We start from the raw sequence: 18,987 nt of genomic DNA, 5'->3' as shown, positions 1-18,987 counted from the left end.
CACTGGTTTCACCTTAGCCTGTGGTGACGTTAAAAGCCTGTTACCTTTTCGCTGCAAGTCAGGGCCCATTTGTGTGGCTGCTATGAACCACGAGGGCAGAAGCAACAGGCAAGTCAGAATTCCCAGACCCGGTGAGTCAGTCCATGTGATGAATCTATTTGCTAATGAAAATGGCTGGTAGTAGAGAGAAAATATTTGTCAGCTTGAGCTGTATTCATCAAATGGGTTGGTTCAGAAAAACAAATGGGTGAAGAATTCAGATGTGATGAAACTTCTTTTCCTGTTCTCTCCAAAGTGAAATGAATGGGTTTTCATTTCTAAACTTTTAGACAGCAAAGATGGCAAAACATTTTGTTCAAAAGAAAAAGCAAATGCCAAAACTAAACAGAAGGTTGTATCGGACCAACACGGGACTTTATGTGAGCTGAGGTTTGGTAAGAAAACTGAGGAACTTTCAATTTTAAGAGACACAGCATCCTCCTTCTGAGCAGTAATTTGGACATCCCCGCCCTAGGGATCCCAAGGCTCTAACTTCGGACCAGCATCGTGCTGGTGTCCCTTCCCCCATCACATCCCAGCTCCCCGGGACACAGCCCAGGAACCCTGCTGCTCCTTCCCCTGGAACCTGCATCTCCACCAGGAGGACACCCAGGGCTGTGAGCTGGGTGCGCTCTGAGCAGACACCCAAGGAGCACGTGGTGCCTGAGCACTGGCACCCTCAGCTCACCTCCAGAGCCCCTCTCTACCTGGACTGACCAAAACGAAGCACCGATCCCACCATGCCAAGACTGTCAAATCCCTTTTTGCAGCCCCATGAATGCCTAAGAAGATTCAGGATCCAGACATACCACGTTTTTACCACTTTTTCCCCTGATAACGTGTCCAGGCAGCAGAACATTATTTGTAGCCACATTTCCGTGTTATTACAAGGTAGGACATGTTTGCTCTCTGCCAAACACACCAGATATTCCCAACTATGAGGAACTTTATGTGCCCTGAAATGTCCCTGACGTGGCCGGGTACAAGGCACCTGTTCCCACCGATGATCCTGTTACACCGAGGAAAATGGGACTTGTTTGGTTGCCAAAGATTACAGGTACCTTGGGTTAAAAGGCATCTGCTTAGCAAAGCGCATCCAGACAGAAGCAACCTGCTGTGTTTCTCAACATTTTAGGTGAATGAAGATAGAAAAGAGGCAGGGGAGTCACTGGCAGTGATGCTTCCTAATGGGATGGCTGGGAGCAACTTCTTTCCCCTTCCTATGCCTCAGTTTCCACAGATGGAAAATGGGAACACTGCTGATGATTTCCTTTCCAAAGCACTCAGAAGTACTGCTGAATATATACATGAATCTAATGAAAGGCCACATCCAGGTGAACAGAAAAGCCTCTGCTGTGCCTCCAAGGGTCCCAGGTGAGCTGTGCTGGAAAAAGCCAAGTGCACACAACTGACGATCTCTGTTGCAGCGCTGAGCATAAAGTGCTAACGAGCAGATTCTGCCCTATTTTGGACACGATTTGCAAACACACTGCTGATACTTGATGAATTCTGTCCTAGGCATATTATTTTATGAGCAGCTAACTAGGAAAAATAGAAATGAGAGTGAACACCTGCTTTTAATAGCAACATTAGCAGCTTCGGCCAGTGCCAGTTTTCAGTATTTATTGAAGACTGAAGAGAAGAACGAACATTTCTACCTCTCACTACCCTGTGAATTTAATGCTTTTGATTGTTTACAGACAGCTGATCTATAACACAAGCAACTGCCTGCATTATTTCATTAAGGAAAAAAATATATATATAGTTTCCCCCATAATTCGGGGCTATTTCTTCCCCAGCTATTTGCATTTGAAAGATCTGACTGAATTAATTTCAGACAAAATGTAAATATGGCACCTGGATTCTGATCAGGAGAACAAACCGTCTCTGGGTGTTTTTTCATGACTGAGGCAAAATCTTCAGGAGGAAGAGTACTGGCGAGGCCCCATCTCTTTCCCCAGACGTGTGCTTTCATAAAGCCCCTTCATTAAACATGGGAGGAAAATGTGAAGCTGTGTGACAGATGTGGGACAGGTCTTGTCTTTCGATCACAGGGAAAAAAGTCCAAAAGGGACCATCCTGATGAGGTAACGAAGGCAAGGAGCATCAGGCCGTTTGGCTTGGAAGAAAGCGTCTCTTGTTCCATGTGTGCTGCACCAAGCTGGGGGACTTGGTTCCAGCTGCGTCTGGGTTACATCTCTGAAGAGCCGAGCTCCTCTCGGGTTTGTGGCTGTGGCACGGTGCCATGGTCTGAGAAGCTGCAGGGGGGTTGGCCTTTGGGTTTGTCACTTCAGAGGGACTTGTGTCTGATTTCAATCCCCACATTTGTCTGATTCCTCATCTGGCACTGGATTACTCCTTGCTGCTCCTCAGCCCATCACAAGTCTCTGTTGCTATCCCCATTTGGGATAAGGCATTCATCCTACTGCTGTGTTTTTGCACTGAGCTTAAACCCTTTATAAAACCCAGACGGTGCCCTGACACCTAGGCTGATGCATGTTTGTTTTTCTCTGGAGGACATTTAGGATCTTACACAGAGAACCTCAGATGAGGAAAAGGGGTAAAAAAAACTTCCCACTGCAACCAGTGACCACAGATGCTCCTAGGGCTTTCCAGAAACACTAGAAGGAGGGCTGCTATGCTGCTGAAAATCAGAAAGAGCCTTAAAAAGCAAGCATTGATTTAGGACAGCTGCAGCCTCTGTAAGGACACAGGCAGTTTGTTTTCCACAGCCTGCAAGCTTTGCACACCTTATTAACCAGGAGCTGGGCATGGGCCGGAGCAAGGCGCAGTCCACAGCAACATCTACAGGCAGAGCAGCACAAGGCAAGCAATGCTGCTCCGGTGTGCTACGGATATTTTGCTCCTTGTGATGCTTACTTGTTGTTAAAAAGGCTCTGCCTTGTGTAAACGCACAGGTGGGCTGGTGACTCAGTGTGGCGTCCCAGGGGGTCGGCGTTAGAAATGTTTTGCTCTGTATGGCGGGAGCCAGAAGGCAAGCAAAGGCAGGGATTCCCCTAAGGGACAGCACCTTGTAGCAGAGGTGGTCTTAAATACCCTCCTGTGCTATGCTCTGAGGAGCTGTCCTGTGACTGTGGCTTCATCATGCAGGAAACATAAGAGAAAGCGTAACTCCTAGGAAGTTAAACCAGCAATTGCACCGGCACATTCACCAGGGTACTGCACGCTGCTGGTGATCTGACCTGCAAGATGCAGCAAGGCATCTCAGTCTCCAGGCAAGGCCCAGGAGACACGAGGTCTTTAGGACTGCTCTGTGATGTTGGCAAATCCACAAACCCTTCTACAGCTGCTGCCGCCCTGCCAGATGCCCCTGGGAGGAACGGATGACCCAGCGTCTCCGAGCCCATCTCCAAAGCCATGTCCAAACCCATGTCCATGTCCATCTCTACTCTCAATCTTAGATCTCCTGTGTCCTGCTCACAAGGACATGTTCAGGACGCAAACAAAGCAAAGGTGACCAAGCCTCAAGGTCCACTTTGGTGAGCAGAAAGTTCTCTATATCTCCACGGGCTACTGGTGAGGAGCTCAATGTGGTTGCTCATGTACAGAGCCTGGTGCCACTTAACTGCCCTAAGGGATCTCTCCCGGCCGGAGGATTACTGGTCCCCCAAGGTCCTGTCACATTTTCCAGATCGCTGCATGTCTTGTGTGCCCCCAGGATGTCCCAAGAGAAACAAGTGCTTTTGCTTAAGTAATTCAATTGCTCCCAAGATCTCTATTGACTCTGATGGGAGGACAGGGGCTCAGCTCGCACAGAGGCATGTACATTAAAGCCTCTTAATCTGGGGATGATTCTTATCCAAGTGAGTCCCATGTGCTTAAGCTGCCTGTCTTCATCTCTCTGTAGATGGACATTTTTTGTCCCCTTCAAATCTCTCCACCTGTGGTGACAGCTTTCTAGCTGAGGAGCTGGTTTCCAGCCTCCCCCTTCCTAAAACCTTTGGGAAGGGGATGCCTCCAGGCATCACTCTGCAATCACTTCTACAGGCTTGCAGCTTTTCTGTGGGCTTAGCTCAATATGAAGGCCATGACGGCTCTGTGCATTTCCAATTATAAATTTTGCAGCATCTGGTCTCATGAGAATTCACTTCCATGAGCATCACTCTGAAATCTCAGAGCTGAAGATACAGAAACTTTGAAAACGTTTCTAGAGGTGTAATTTGCACAGTGAGATGAGCACGGGGCTGCATCTGTTGAGTTAGATCAAGGCTAAACAGCTCATGGCTGCACACGTATCCTAAGAGAAGTATTGCATATGTTTCCCTAAAATGCTGTGGCAAAAAATGATTAATGAGTAAGGGTGCTAACTGAGCTGAGCATGAGTGTCTTTTCTCCTTGTGTGCAAACTGCTGATTTTTGTTGCATAATCTCTTTTGGACTCCAAATAGAGCAATCCAAAGTTTTAAGTAAAAGAAACCTCCAGGGTTATGTCTTCAGGTTTCTTTTCTTTTTCTTTTTCTTTTTTTTCTCTGAAACATTCAAAGTGAAGCTGAACGGTTAAAACCATTTTCCTCTTAGCGTGTTTGCCTTTGTTCACAAAAATGGAAACAATCCATAAAAAGTGACTGGGAGATGAATGTTTCAAAATCCTATTTTTCTGCAAGAAAACAATTTGGACTCATCCAGACCTTGCCCTATTACACCAGGGTGTTTTGCTCCCCCCCAGACACTGCTGCTGGCCAGGCAGGGGTTAACACCTTTCAATCAGTGCAAAAAGCCCAGAGTGTGCGATTTTCCACATCAGTCAATTCCCTTCCCCTTCCTTTGCCAGTGGTCTGCCTTTGAAGCTGGATCTTGCAAAACTTGCGTTCATTAAATGGGGCTGAACGTGGAAACGCTGAAAGAAATAGAAAAAAATAAATAAATTCAATAAAATCCTCCAAATCTTTGAGCCTGTTTCCTTGCGACCACGGCTCAGCCAGGCGGTGTGGGCTTAGCCACCGGGGAGAGGGGAGAGCATCCTTCGCTTTGCATAGGAGGGAGGAGACAGCTCCGTGGATGATTTTCAGACCCAGTTTTTGAGCAGATCTGTGAAATTGCATGCCAGCATGGCGCACAGCCTCCGAACCTGCCTCCTGCGAGCCTGGGGGCCTCCAGCACACCCAACTGCGTGGCACAGGGGGAAGCTCAGGAGCTGCATCCCTCAGGCCTGGGGCTCTGCCTCCCTTCCCAGAGCCCCTGCTCCTCTTGGCCTCGCTGCTTTATGATTGCTGAGTCAAGTATTCCCTCTGCTGACCGTATCAAGTAACTCTTTATTGGTACACCAGAGAATTATTATGTGTATATATATATATATATTCTTTTTTTTTTTTTCAGTGAAATAAAGCATCATTTCCTGGGTCTGCAGTAAATTCACCAAAGCCAATATATCCAGGGATGAATGAGCTATATAAAGTTTGGGGTGCGTTTTTGTGCACGGAAAGGTCCTGTGGGTTTGCACCCAGCTATCGGTCGAGTTATGTTTGGAAAGCTTAACAGGTTGAGCTTCCTCTGGGCTATGTTTGATGAGCATGGAAAGCCCAGCTATTCATTTTTAAGCTAATAAACCAGCACACGTGGTCTGCCTCCTCTGCCTGTGTCACACCGTTAGCATTCAGAAATGTTTCAGCTCAGCAGTAAATTTTACTCATAACTTGTGTTTGCCTCTAGGAGACCCAATTGTTCATTCCCAGGTTGTTATCTCTATATTTATTTTGACCAAATTTCAAAAATAGTAATGGTACATTAAAAACCAACCTAATCCTGGCATACAGCACCATCTGAAAATTGCTTTGGCTTTTGAAGGAGGAAGGTAACATTTATTGTTATTTTATAGTGGGGGGGATGAAGCAGACAATAAACAAACCGGACTAGAAAGCAGAAACTGATTCCCAGCCCACAAAACAAAGGGATTTAAAAACAGTTTTCCTGCAGCTGAGGGAGCGAGATAATTTAATATCAGAGCCTCGTGATGCACGTCTTCCCATCCTATGGGTGCCATGGGGCACATGTGCATTTATGTGTCATTCTTGTGGGACCAGGCATGCGTCCTGTAAAATGGGGTCGTGGTCTCATGTTCTGGGCAAACAAGAAACAGAAGAGCAGCAGCGTGGCTGGATTACATTATTCAGCTCAGTGGGAGAAGCAGCTTTGCCTGCTTAAGATTAATCTGAACTCAAATTAAATTATTTGATCTATAAAATTGAGTTGATAATGTCATGTTTTGTTCTCTCTGTGGAAGAGACCAACCACACTTCTAGGAGCAGCTCTATTCTTGGCTCCCCCAAGAACAAAACAATGTAATTTTACATGGCAGTTATGCTTTCTGATGACTCACATTGAGAGAACAAGTTGGGATAAATCTTCGGAGCTCTGTGTGCATCTAGCACGACCCCTGTTTTATTGAGGGGTCTGAAACAGGAGTTCAGACTGAGTTGTTACACAGGGCCAGCTTCCAAATTCAAACTCACATCTGGAATTAAGAGTTCCTGAGTTCTGGGGGTGTTTAGCTCCAGAGCTATGGGTAGAGCCCAGCTTCAGACCAACAACAGGGCAGGAGCTGCAAATCTGCACTTGATTTCTTAAGGCAGCTCATCACTTCTTAATGTATCCTTGTAGATCCACATCCACCCTAGCACTGGATGCATATGTGTTGGAGAGTTAATTCTGCAATGCCAGGGCACGTTGAACACATCCATCTCTCCTGATTTCATTTTAAATTAGGTACAATCATTCCCCTCCCAAGTCCTTAAATGCCTTGTGTATTGTGCTAGAAAGATGCTAAAGAAAAATTTAAATTAAATAATTAAATTTGACTTCTATATGCAAATCACAGCACAGTTGCAGACACCAGTGAGAACATAACCTTAACCACTGTCCTCCAAACAGCACCTGGGGATGAAATGTGTGTAGCTCTGCATTAACCTTAAACCTTCAGGCCTCGGTCAGTCAGATATTAAGAAGGGCAATTCCTAATTAGGACATTTTTAAAACAACCTGACATTAACTGTTGTAAAACAGAAATCTGCTTTTAAAGACTTTGAATTCTCCTTTTCTAAGAGTAATTCTGAAGGTAAATATCTTTAGAATCGACCTGGGGATGGCACAGCAAAACGTCCCCTGCCTGTCACACAGGTGTGGTTGGGGAATGCACACCTCTGCTGTCTGTGGGATGGGGGAAACCTCTCACTGAGGCTGATGGAGACCCCCTTTGGGACAGCCTTAGATTCTGGTGTGGCCACAGTCAGATCTCCTCCCTGTCCTACCTGTCACCAGGACTCTCCCTGGGACCACAGCACACAGTCTGGTGACAGGCATGAAGGCCTCGGGGGTATGAATTTATCACAGTCCTGATTTTGCCATTTTCTGGAGTAAACTTGGGCGGAGACACCATCAATATGCATTTTAAAGCTCTCCCAGGAGGGAAATGCCCTCGTGAGGACTGGTTTTTAAATGCTAAGGAGTTTGCTCTACTCATAAAGACAAAACAAAAGTCATTACACAATGAAGTTACCCCCCCCAGTGCTGCAGTGCCATCAAGCCCTAGAATGGCTAGTATTCAATTAAAATGTAATCGTATCAAAGGCATTTCGGAGTTGTATGACAATGACTGTACACAGCACTAATACTGTAATGACACAGTAATCAAGTCTCAGTTGCATCCTATTCAAGTCCCAGCTGTTCTGAGTGAGGTATAACTTTCATCAGAGCTAATTATTTCATATTAATCTCAATACTTTCGCCCATACAGCTCCATAATACGCAGCTAATGAGGGTTCTCTTGTTGATGCCACAAACAAATGAGTTGAACCTCCTCTGCTGCATGGCCATAGGAGAGAGACAGAGTGACTGATTGAGACAGGGCTCCCACGGAGGGATATGAACAATTTAATTGTGATTGGGTTTTATAATTGGATTTCGTTTTAATGGTTCATGCTGCTCCCAAAAGGCTCTTGGTGTGGGAAGTACTTTATAAATAACATTTATTAATTGTTGTAACCTCTTTTTCTTTCATGGTGGGAGGGCTTTCTCAAAGCAGCTCTCCACCCCTGGTTATGCCATCCAGAAGGATCTCTGGTAAGGATACAGCTTAAAATCATGTACAGGACTTTCCATAGTGCTGCTCACCCCCACGACCGGGGAAAAGCATTGCTGCTTCGTCTGGATTTTCAGTGGGGATTGGGTATCAGACCTTTCCCGTTCAAACCTCCCATTTCTGCCACCTGAGCTAAGGAATTAACCCAATGAGTTTTCAGCAGCAGCTATTTCTGAACTAAAAGAGCCACTTGAAGAATCCTGTGACAGTTTGGGTTAGTCACATGGATGATTAGTCATGAGGCTTTCAGCTTAAAGCTTTAATCCATTTTCCTTTAAAGTTGATGGGAGCTTTGGCCCTATATCTGCTAGGGTGTATATTGCTTATGGCAACTCTAGTATAGGTTGCAAACCCTTATAAATCCTCTCTTGCCATGAACTCCTAACATTTACTGAACCTTTCATCTTTTGGACTGAATTTTTCATGCTTGGTCTCTGCCAGGAGATTGTTTTTAATGGATAATTTGAACACAATCCCTCTGGCCATTTGAGTTCAGGGACAGTTAGACACACAAAAGCTCGTCTACATTTAAAAAAGAAAGAAGTATTGTGATAGAAGTGAATCAATTTAAACTCAATCTTTTACAGACGTAAACCGGCTTATTTCTGCATAGTTCTATGGCACAGCTTTGTGGAACATCGACACATTCACATGCCCCAATTCCAACATGTGTGTGCCATCATTTATGCGATGAAGAGATCACTGTGACAGTACCAAATCCAGCTGATCTCACCCAGCTGCATTTCAGACCTGCTTCCCTCGCTGGGGACTTCAGACCCATGGAGAGCAAGAAAGCAAGCCCCACTGCTGCTTGGTGGAATTAGAAATGCAGTAAATGTCCTCGAAGAATGCAGTAATAGAGACGGGAGGAAATTCAATAGCAGAAAGCCCATGCATTTGGGAGGCTGAAGACTGCCATTTTTACCCTAAGCTAGAGGTGAGCAAGGAGGAAAAATCCCAGAATGAGCTTCTGGCCAGAGCTCATCAAGAAAACAGGGCATTTTGGGGGGAGCTGCCCAGGTTCAAGAATGAGAAATGGAGGCACAGGACTACTGGACTGTCTGGAAGAGCTTAAACACACATGCGTGTCATCCACGTGCTCATGCACCCCTGTGAAAACATTTCACCAAGTGACTCAATTCTAAAACAGAAAGACACTCATTTCACTGCAGAAAATTAGCTGTGAACTCCTGCAATCTTCAGTACTGAAGAAAAAGAAAAGGGGAGCGTTTTCCACCAAAACCACGGTCAGACAAGGTCACCCCATGAAGAGCCTGGAGAGAGCTTGTCTGAAGGAGGCAAATCTTGTCTTTCCCCAGTAGGTTCTTCAACATTTTGCGACCACAGTCACAAATAACTATTACTGTCAATTAACTGTGTCTCAGGGCATCACTGAATGGCATCAATTTTTTTACCTGTTTCTTCGATGGGACAGTACTGTGCCCAGACGATAAACAGCTCTTCACACAGCAAAGCAACAGCAGGCTTGGGAGCAGAAGTCCTGATCTCTGATTAGAGAGGCTAGCTGTTAAAAAATAAAAAAAATGTTTTTTCTTCCAGAAGATTCCAGTGTTTCAAAACTAGTGATTGCAAAAGCACAATCAAGAGCCAGAGCATCAGAATTTCCTGGGAAATTGCCATTCTTGAGCATTTCAGCTCAGAACTGTCAGCTTATTGCAGGCAGGTGGTAATTGAACAGCTTCCCATCGTGATGCCCAAGCTCTGTGTTTTGGTGTACCATATAAATATGCTATCAATATTAAAATATAACAGGGCTAAATTGAATGAGGTGATTAAGTTCTTCAGATGTGTTAGGCACAACTGAAAAGAAGACAATCGTGTCATCTGCTTTCCCACCACACATTTCACCAGAACTGCAATGTTCCTGCAAAACAACTCAAGATAAAACCACATTTTGAAGTCAAGAAGGCTACACCAGCTTCCAGCTCCTGGGGATATTATACCAATTACTACTTCTGTCTGCTAATGCAAGAGAAGAAGTGTCTTTAAATGCAGACTACTTGTTCTTATTTCTCTGAATGCCTATAACTCTTGGGGAAAAAAAAAGAAAAAAAAAAACGAAAAAAAAAAAACCAACCACCATCTCGTTGCAAAACCAGATTTCAAATTATGTTGCATAGGTAAATGAAAAGCCAAGATGTCTCTCATCTGAGTGTGATGGAGAGGAAGGACTGGATCGCCAGGGCCAGGATCACACCAGATCACCAGGGCCAGGATCACACCGGATCACCGCGGCCAGGATCACACCGGATCACCATCCTAACAGGAGAGCAGTCAGCAGTGGGCAGAGCAGGGCTGGGTCCGGAGCAGTTTCTCCCACAGCAGAGCCTTCAGAATATGTTAATGGCAACAGCTCCCAGCGTGGATCACATGCATCCTATTCACGTCCAGAATCCCTATCGCTCTATTAGTGTCACAAGCTATTAAAAGGACATTTCGGAGATAGGCCCCTCCGAGTGGGACCAGGAAGAAGTAACCATGGCTATTTGATATAGTCATAGCAACACCGGAGCATCACCTTGGCAACACACCAGCCTTATTTACTGAGGTGCGTGTCAAAGCATATTAAAGTCATTTATATCTCAATGAGTTCTGATGCCATCTTCTAATCCTGCGAGCTTCCAAGCAGCCCTGCGACAGCTATGGAAAAGTAATCAAAGGCAGGGTTTGTGTCATATAGCGTGCGCCATGCTCACAAATAAAGGCATTTTCATTTCTGTCAGATTTCTGACCCATTCAAAACTAATAACTTGCACGTGACTGAAATAACAAAAGCATCGGCTGGAAACAACTGCGATGGAAAGCCTTGAGGTGCAAATTAAATGCAGAAATTAAAGTGGATTACCACATGCCCCTGCCTGAAAATCAGAAAGGGAGAAATCTGGAGGTGTTCCTTCTGGCTGGAGCACTGCGAAGCCTCACTGTTGTCAGAGAGTGAATTCGGAGCCCGAGCCAAGGACAGCAAGCTGCGATTCCTCTCGCCCCCCGGGGCTGTCCACAGTACCACTGCCACCCAAGCTGAGCTCCCTGCAGGGCCTGGGCTGGCTCCTGGCGAGCAGGACAGACCTGCTCCAGCAAGTCCCACTTCTTTTTTAGCCTTAAAGCTGAGGTTTCTACCGAAGGGAGACTGTACCACGGACAACTTCCTCAGGCAAACAACCTCCTATTCCCCGCACATGCAGGCAGAGAGCGCTCACCAAGTGACTCCTGGAAAGCACAAGGCTCTGGGGTTCCTGCTCTGCCTTTAGCTCTGCCACCAGAGCCCACTTCAGGAGAAGAAAAGAGCTGGGTGCTCACTGGGAACCAGGTGTCCCTGATTGGATTTACTGCCCTGGAGGAGAGATTTGCCTCCACAAGTGCACGCAGGACTGCAGCTGTCGTGGCAGGAGCAGGCAGCTTTGGTGGTAACACATTCCTGAAATACAGGGAAGGCAACGTGGGGTTTCTCTTCCCTTAGAGTACCAAGGTGCAAACCCCTGAGATTTCCATCATTAAGCAGGAAGCAGCATTTCTAATTAAGCTAATCAACACGGACCAATTACTGGAGCCCAGACTGAGTGGCTACCCTGTGTCTGTGAAAACTCTGCATCCTTTATGAGAGCACGCACAGCTTTAAGCCCATAGGATCATGGTGCTTCAAATCCTTGTTTAAAAAGGAAACCAAACAGGGTCACTGCGGCACAGGACCTGGAGCAAGGCACCAGCAAGCGGTTCTGCAGGGGCAAGCGTAAACCCTGACAGCATCAATAGCACAGGGAGCACTTCAGTGCCAAGTGGGAGGCATCTCAGGGCCCCTCAAACAAGCCTTGACAGCACTTGGACACCGGCCCCTTTGTTCCCCCAAGGCCACAGCTGCAGGGCCCATTGTCATTCATGGGCCTCCGCAGCAGATTAGGTGGCGGAGCAAAATGCACCTTAATAGCATCTTGTGTGGCAAAGACGCTTTAACAATTTAATGCAATTTCTTTACAAGCATGAGGGGCAACAGAAGCTTCTTAAACAGTCACTCAGTTAGCTTTATCCCACTTCATCTGCTGGAGTTTCCTTGTGAGAAGTCACCTTGATGAATTTGTCTTTTTCTGACCTCTCTCTTTTCCCCTGTTAGTGACGCAAAGAAACTGGTGATGAGGAAGAGAAACATCTTTCTTTCCAGTTCTCTCAGTACCACAGGCCCCACTGGTGTGGCAGCACGGCTCTGGGAGCAAGGCACGGCCCCAAGCAAGGCGCTCTTTGCAAACTGAGCTTGAAAAAGAAGCCACAAGACACTCATCCTGTCTGCCTGTATGGGATGTTCTCCCCCCTTTCCCCTGAAATCTCATCTCCAAAGACAGATTGCTTCCCATACCCTCCAGCACCCCAGCGTTAGGATTCACGTGGCCAAAATTCAGACCTCTTGGAGGTGCCCACTCCCCAGCTGCCTGGCAAGGAGGGCTGGCGATGGGCAGAGCAGCTCCACGTGTGCTCTTCCCATGCAGCTTTTCCTTCCTCCGGCTTTTGTTTACTCCTCTAATCTCTGCCTTTGTTCAGCCTGATGCTCAGAGAGCGGAGTGACTCATAACAACGCATACACTCCAGAAACGCAGTGAGATATTTCAACTGCTCCATCTCCATTATAGCATTTTAAAGGTTTTGTAATGGGCTGGATCATCTCAGGCACATTCAGCGTAGCTCGCTGGCAAACCTCAGCAAGAGCTTATGAACACGTGCAAGGGAGGACAGATTTCCAGCTCAGATCTTACTCAAGGCTCACAGAAGCATCGCCAGGCAGGAGATGAAGCAGCAATAGAGCTGTTCAAGGCTGCTTTTGGGAGATGGCAGCGTTGTGCTCATGCCTTCGTCCCCACACAGTGCAGTCCTGGGGAGAGAGCTCAGTAGGGGCACCAAGATGAAAACACCAAGACACTCACCTGCTGTGAAACCGCTGCCCATAGGACAAATTCAGCTCTTGCACGGGCAGGCACAGCCCCCTGAGGTGCAACAGGGACACTAGACGGGTGCACCCAGGGGTTCTTCACCCCCCAAGATCCGCTCCTGGTGGAGGTGAGCCAAGGAGCCTGTTCCTGGCAGGAGGGGCTCAGCAGGACACCAGGGCTCTTTCTGGGCTTCTTACGTGCTCCCAAGCTGCACCTGATCTTGGCAAGACCTGGCTCATCTGTATCTCACACATCTAGCACTTGGCTTTACAGCCTTGGTTACTCCCTCCTGGGAGCTGTAATGTTCACTCGGCGTTTGGAGGGAACTTCAAGAGCCCAAACCGAGGGTGGTAGGCTGCTGCTGCTGCCTTGAGTGCCTCTGCAGCCAGCCAGGCAGTAGCTGACAAGCAGAGCAGCTCGTCAGAGCAGCAGCAGCAGCTCTACACCCTTGGGAGGGGACACCTTTTGCTACTGTGCAGGGTATTAATTAATTAATTAAGAAGAAACCAAGTGCTGTAATGATGCACGGGGCACCTACAAGCACCAGGCTCTGCATCCCAACACGGAGCTGGAGAGCAGCTGGGGTGAGGGGAGCCATAAACTTCTGCAGGGCGCAGCAGGCTTGGGGGTTGTCAGAGAATAACGGGACTCTGAGCCCATAATAACACAAGTACAAGCATGGACTCCAGGTCATCATTTATATCTTAACAAGGCCAAGTACCCACGCTTGGGAGTGAGATGGACTCTTTATTTAGCCTGTTCACTGCCACAGCTGATGCTATGGGGGAGCCTTTGGAGCGGCACATGCAGTATTATCTTAGCTCAGAAGTGGGGGTGGAAGTGGGGGCTGCAAACAATCACAGGCTGCTGGGTTGCAGTCGAAAGGAATGTTCCTTTTGTTAGGATGAACTCCCTAGCCAGACCTTGCAAATATTAAATATTAATAATTTTCCCACCACATGGGGCAGCGCTCACAGGGGGTTGGTGTCCACTCTGGTACAAGCTCATTATGTGAGTTCAGGAAAAATGCTTCCTCTCCTGGTTTCCACGTCAAATGTAAGCTCTTTGGGGCAAGAGATGTCTCTTCCCTTAAATGTTTGCAAAGGACCTAGAAATGCAGCTTCTAAACACCCCTTGACATCGGAAAAATCTGGCTGAGATGGGGACATATCTTCGCAGCTAAAAGACAGACCAGCACATGCGATCAGGCACACACCTGCAGCAAGCTTTTCTGTGCTTCATTTATGAGAAAAGAATTGCAAAGGAGCCTGTGTATTTGCTTGTGCTTGGTGGTGGGGTTTGCATTTAGCTCTGCTGTTGAAAGCGACAGTGCTCTGCAATGAGAAGATAAAAAGCCTATGAGCAGAAGGCGTAAATTCATCGTAACAGACCTTTATTCCACTGGACAATGAGCTGGGGTCTGCAACTGCTGGAAAAAAAAGCTAAAAGAAAAATATCTCAGCCACTTAATATTCAGTAACCACAAGAGCCGTGAATGCTCTGAATGGAAAACTGAGGTTGCCACCCTCAGCTCTGTATCCCGCATCCCCGAATGCGCCAGGTGGCTGCTTCATCTGCACTAAAAGCCTCTGCCTTTGCAATCCGTAGGATTCATCCACCCTAATCTGGACATTTTACATGACGTTTTACATTTTACTGTGTTGTCTTGTTGTCAGTAAGCAAAAAAAAAAAAAAAAAAAAAAAAGAAAGCACTGCGGGAACATGATGCATCCACCCTGTTTTTGACATCTGTCTTGGGCTGTGATGAGTCGCTCTCTGGAGCTGCCTGTTTCTGCTCCCCGTACAAAGAGCCGAGGGAGACCTGCTCAGATTTGGATGCTGAAACTTCTCTCACTCAAAACCCCACCCTTCACGTGGGAATGTTATACCCCAAATTCCCCACCCTGCATGTTCTCTCTTGGGCTCCCACGCACAGACTTGCTCTTCCTCCCTCCCTCCATGGGGATTTCATTTGTGTGTCTTCCTGAAACTGAAATAAAAGGTCTCCGAGGCTGTAAATAGATGTTTTGCAAATACATTTTTTTTCTCTTTGTGTCTATGGAAAATAACATAATGCCAGGGAAGTTATTTACTTCTCGTAGCATGTCTGAAACCTTTCATGCATAAATATAAACAGCCTGCAGTGGAGTGGGCTTCAGCTTCACAAATCCCAGTGAAATATTTTTCCATGAGTTCTCAGTGGGGTGAGGGAATTTACAAGTTATGTGTTCTTACCTTGTTACTGAAGACTATTAGAGATTTAGTCTGGCTCATCCAGATCAGCTAAACAAATAGACTTTCCATTCCCAGAAATGCCATTTAATCAAACCACCGCGCGCTTTATGAAAGAAGCCGGGCAGGTCACCCCGAGTGGTGCGCAAAGGCAAGGCACAGCCGTAAATAATTGAATGGGTGACAGAATTCAAGGAAGGGAGGAAGACTTGTCACTGATCTTTTGTTCAATTTATAGTCTCAACATTTCTTTTTCTGTTAGTCAAAACAAAAGCCTATGGAGATACAGAAACCGACTCTCACACACTTATGTGAATACCCAGATACGTAACGATTTTCTGGGAAAACTTCAGTTATATTCCACCAACTCTTTATCTTCTCTACAAACAAAATCCACATAGGCCAGTTCTTTGTAAAAAACATATTCTGTGGGAACAGATTTCAGATGTGCTATGTGTAATGGGGCTGCTTCGGATGTCTTCAGGCATTTATCCAATCCTTCTTCAAGGAAATTGATTGGTGTTTTAATACTTCAAACTTAATAGCTCTTTTCCATTATTTTTTCTTTTCTGGCTGTGTCCTTGATTTCTGTTCAGAGAAAATGTTCCCTCACAGCTCTGCTATTTGATGATCCCCAGCAGGCCTGTATTCTGCAGAGGAAGGCTCTGGAAATGGTGCGCTAACCGGCCATTTGGGTTCCAAAAAGGCCCTGTTTTGGACCCTGGGTGCTTTGTGCCAGGTGCTGGGTGCAATGGGACAGAAACATTCCCAGAGCCACTGAAGAGAGACAGCACAAGGATGGGGAGCAAGGAGGGAAAGGCTGTATGGGCTTTGTGGCACTGAGCTTGTAGAAATCCCTGAGGTCTCCAGCCCTGAGCTTAGCCTGGATCCCTGTCCAATGCTAGGAGGTTCAAGGCAGGAAGACCTGCCAAAGAGAGGAGTCAAAATGGGCAGACAAGGAGCAACGCTGAGTCTCAACAGAGACATTTCTGACATTTCCCTGTGTGTTGGAGCCCACAGAAATACCCTTTTCCAGTGGTTGAGCAACACAACCCCCAGTACCAGAGTCCTTTCATGGGGTGGGGATATTTGTGGACAGAAATGTGTGTGTAGATATTGTAGAATGATGTCTCTGACTTTGTGAACATGTCCAGGTGTCCTCTGGGTGTGTGCACCCGTGCTGCAAGGGGGACGTATAGGGACCCTTTGGGGACCTTGACCCCAGGCTTGCTCACAGACCCCCTTCTATCTCAGGGCTCATACTAATCCCTAGAAATAATCCCAGGGAGAGAATTTTCCATCTTCAGAGATGGCAAAGCACGGGCGAAGCACGTGTTGCTTCAGCAAGCAATGAAAACCTTTCTCCCTCACCTCCAGTATCCTTTGCTGGCGCTGCTCTCCCAGCTCGAATCACATTTTCTTATTGGGTTCCCGGACCGGGCTCAGTCTGCTGGTTCAACACTCACTTTCTACATGAGCGACGAAACCAGAGGAACGAGGGGCTTTTTGTGAGCGTGCACCAGTTCTGGAAGGAGCTGCCTTCCCCATCCAACATCTTCAGGTTCCCGCCTGCAGCCTCTCACTCCCACTGAGCATCCCCTGAGCATCCCAGGCACTGGCAGGAGGAGAAGCAGCACCCAGAGCTCATGGGTGCAGCTCAGCCCTGGGACAGCCCAGCTAGGGTCAGCATGGCCCTTTGGGGCAGGAATTTGCAAAATCCTTGAAATACATGAAAACATTGCACCCTTGCTGCGAGCTGTCATGCAGATTTGCAAGTGGCTGTGGGGTTCAGCACTGCCCACGGGAGGATGGCAAGGGGGAAAGGCGACCCCTTCCCCAGGGCTTTAGGGTGCAGCAGCGGGTGATGGAGAGTGCACGCAGCTCCCCAAGCCTTTGAGGTGCAAGTCCGGACTGTGCACCCCATGTCACGATGTTCAGCCACAAGAGGGAGATCGAAGCTACTGAAAGCACCCCGGAGGCTCCTGAGGTTTGGATGGGAGCGGGACCCCCGTCTGCAGCACCCCTCTGGCACCCTGCAGCACCCGGCTCCGGGCGTCCTCCCAATCCCCATGCAGGTGGGAGCAGCAGGACTTGCTCGTGGGATCTGATGAAGGTTAGAGATGAATTCTCCACTCCCTGTGACAGAAGTGTGTTTACCTCAACCTGGGAATTAAGTAACTCTGAATATATACTTTTATATATATATAGTTTTTGCTTCTTTTTTATGAGACCTTTATATTAATGAGGTTAATTTTGCAGCAAAGACAGCAATAAATAATAAATGAGATTTAAGTGGACTTGTCTCTCTGAAAAGAAAACACACAAACTTTTATTTTTCCTCGTTAACAATGTAAATGGAAACAGGCTGGGTACAACTGACCCTTCTCTATATTACAAGTAATAATTACTTAATTATCATGGGTAAAAATATCCCATTATCCGCATGCCCTAATGAGCCTTGGCAATACTGCAAGGATCTGTATTTGTAAAGAAGAAGAATTACAGCCTGGAGCCACATTTGATAAGGCCAAATTCACACAAGGAACAATGCGCGGAATAGCCAGCCCCAGTAATGTCAATGAAACAATTTGTGGAAGGCAAGTGGTGACACAACAAGCCTCTTAGAGGCAACGGTTAATTAACCGACAAAATTACGTACTTAAAAACCTAATTTCCTCCATTTCTACCTGCTGCCTGGCTCCAGCAAGCACCTGTTTGTGTCGCTGCACTCACTTTGATTTTGACCCCAAACTACTTCCCTGAAGCTGCGATTTCCATTGCGGAGGGGTTTGTCTGAGCAGGATCCCTCTCCTAGAGTTTGGGGTCGATTAAATGCACTTTTACTCGTTTGGGGGTGAAAATGTTCGTGCCCGGACAGTGAGTTTTTGTCCTCAGCCCAGTCACCAGCAGAGGGGGAAGGAGCAGCAGAGAAAAGGGAGTCACCTACAGGTCTGATCCTAAGCACCATGGCAAAGAGAGAGCAGACGAGTTCAAACCTCGCCCCAAAACACATCTCTGCAGCTCTGCTGGTGCCCAGGAGGCAGTGAGAGGAGGTGGCTGAGAGGATGGGGCCATGAGCCATGGGGCCATGGGGACAGCAGCCCCTCAGCCCCTCTGCAGCCCCAGAGCACGGCGGCACCTGAGATTGTCACCGCTGAGAGAGGCTCAGGGCTGAGATCCATCACAGGGGGCTCAGGGCTCTTCCATTAGGCAGATTTTAAACCGGCTTTTACATTAATGACATTTTCAGAAGTGGGGTGCCCGTGCAGGCTGGCGCGTGGGCTTCTCTTCCAACCGTGGCTGCAGGAGGAGGTCCGGTCCCTCCCGAGGACGGGTGGGATACGGGGCTTGGGTGGGATGCCAGGCCCACCTGTCCCCAGGACGTGATTTTTACCTCCCTCTCCTCTTCTCTAGCAACACCCAGCTTTGATTAGATGCTTAATTTGTACACGTGGAGCGGGAGGTTTCTGTCTTCAGATAATGTGCTCTATTTCCCTGAAGATCCAGAGCAATTTTCAAAGCGAGGTGCTCTAAACTTTCAGAAGCCAGATGAGAGATTTTTTTTAGGAGGAAGAAAGAGATGAATTTCTGCATTTCAAGGAAAGGGGTAGGTTTTCTCTCCCTCCTTTTTCAATCAACCCTTTATAGAATTGCTCTGTGAGAAAAAATATTACATATCAGCTTTAT

At 47.1% G+C, this 18,987-nt stretch overlaps 1 long non-coding RNA gene across 1 annotated transcript; it reads right to left on the bottom strand.

Moving 5' to 3' along the window:
* Positions 1 to 2,701: 2,701 nt before the first annotated feature.
* On the bottom strand, positions 2,702 to 10,366 carry LOC106045130 (uncharacterized). The gene is made up of 3 exons (XR_007166711.2): positions 10,233 to 10,366; positions 9,550 to 9,659; positions 2,702 to 4,897 (listed from the first exon to the last, which is right to left on the bottom strand). It is a non-coding gene; the product is annotated as an uncharacterized lncRNA (long non-coding RNA).
* Between the last annotated feature and the right edge of the window lie 8,621 nt (positions 10,367 to 18,987).

This window comes from Anser cygnoides, chromosome 24 (genome assembly GCF_040182565.1).
Source record: "Anser cygnoides isolate HZ-2024a breed goose chromosome 24, Taihu_goose_T2T_genome, whole genome shotgun sequence".
Taxonomy (NCBI): domain Eukaryota; kingdom Metazoa; phylum Chordata; class Aves; order Anseriformes; family Anatidae; genus Anser; species Anser cygnoides.
This window is presented reverse-complemented; position numbering and strand designations above follow the sequence as displayed.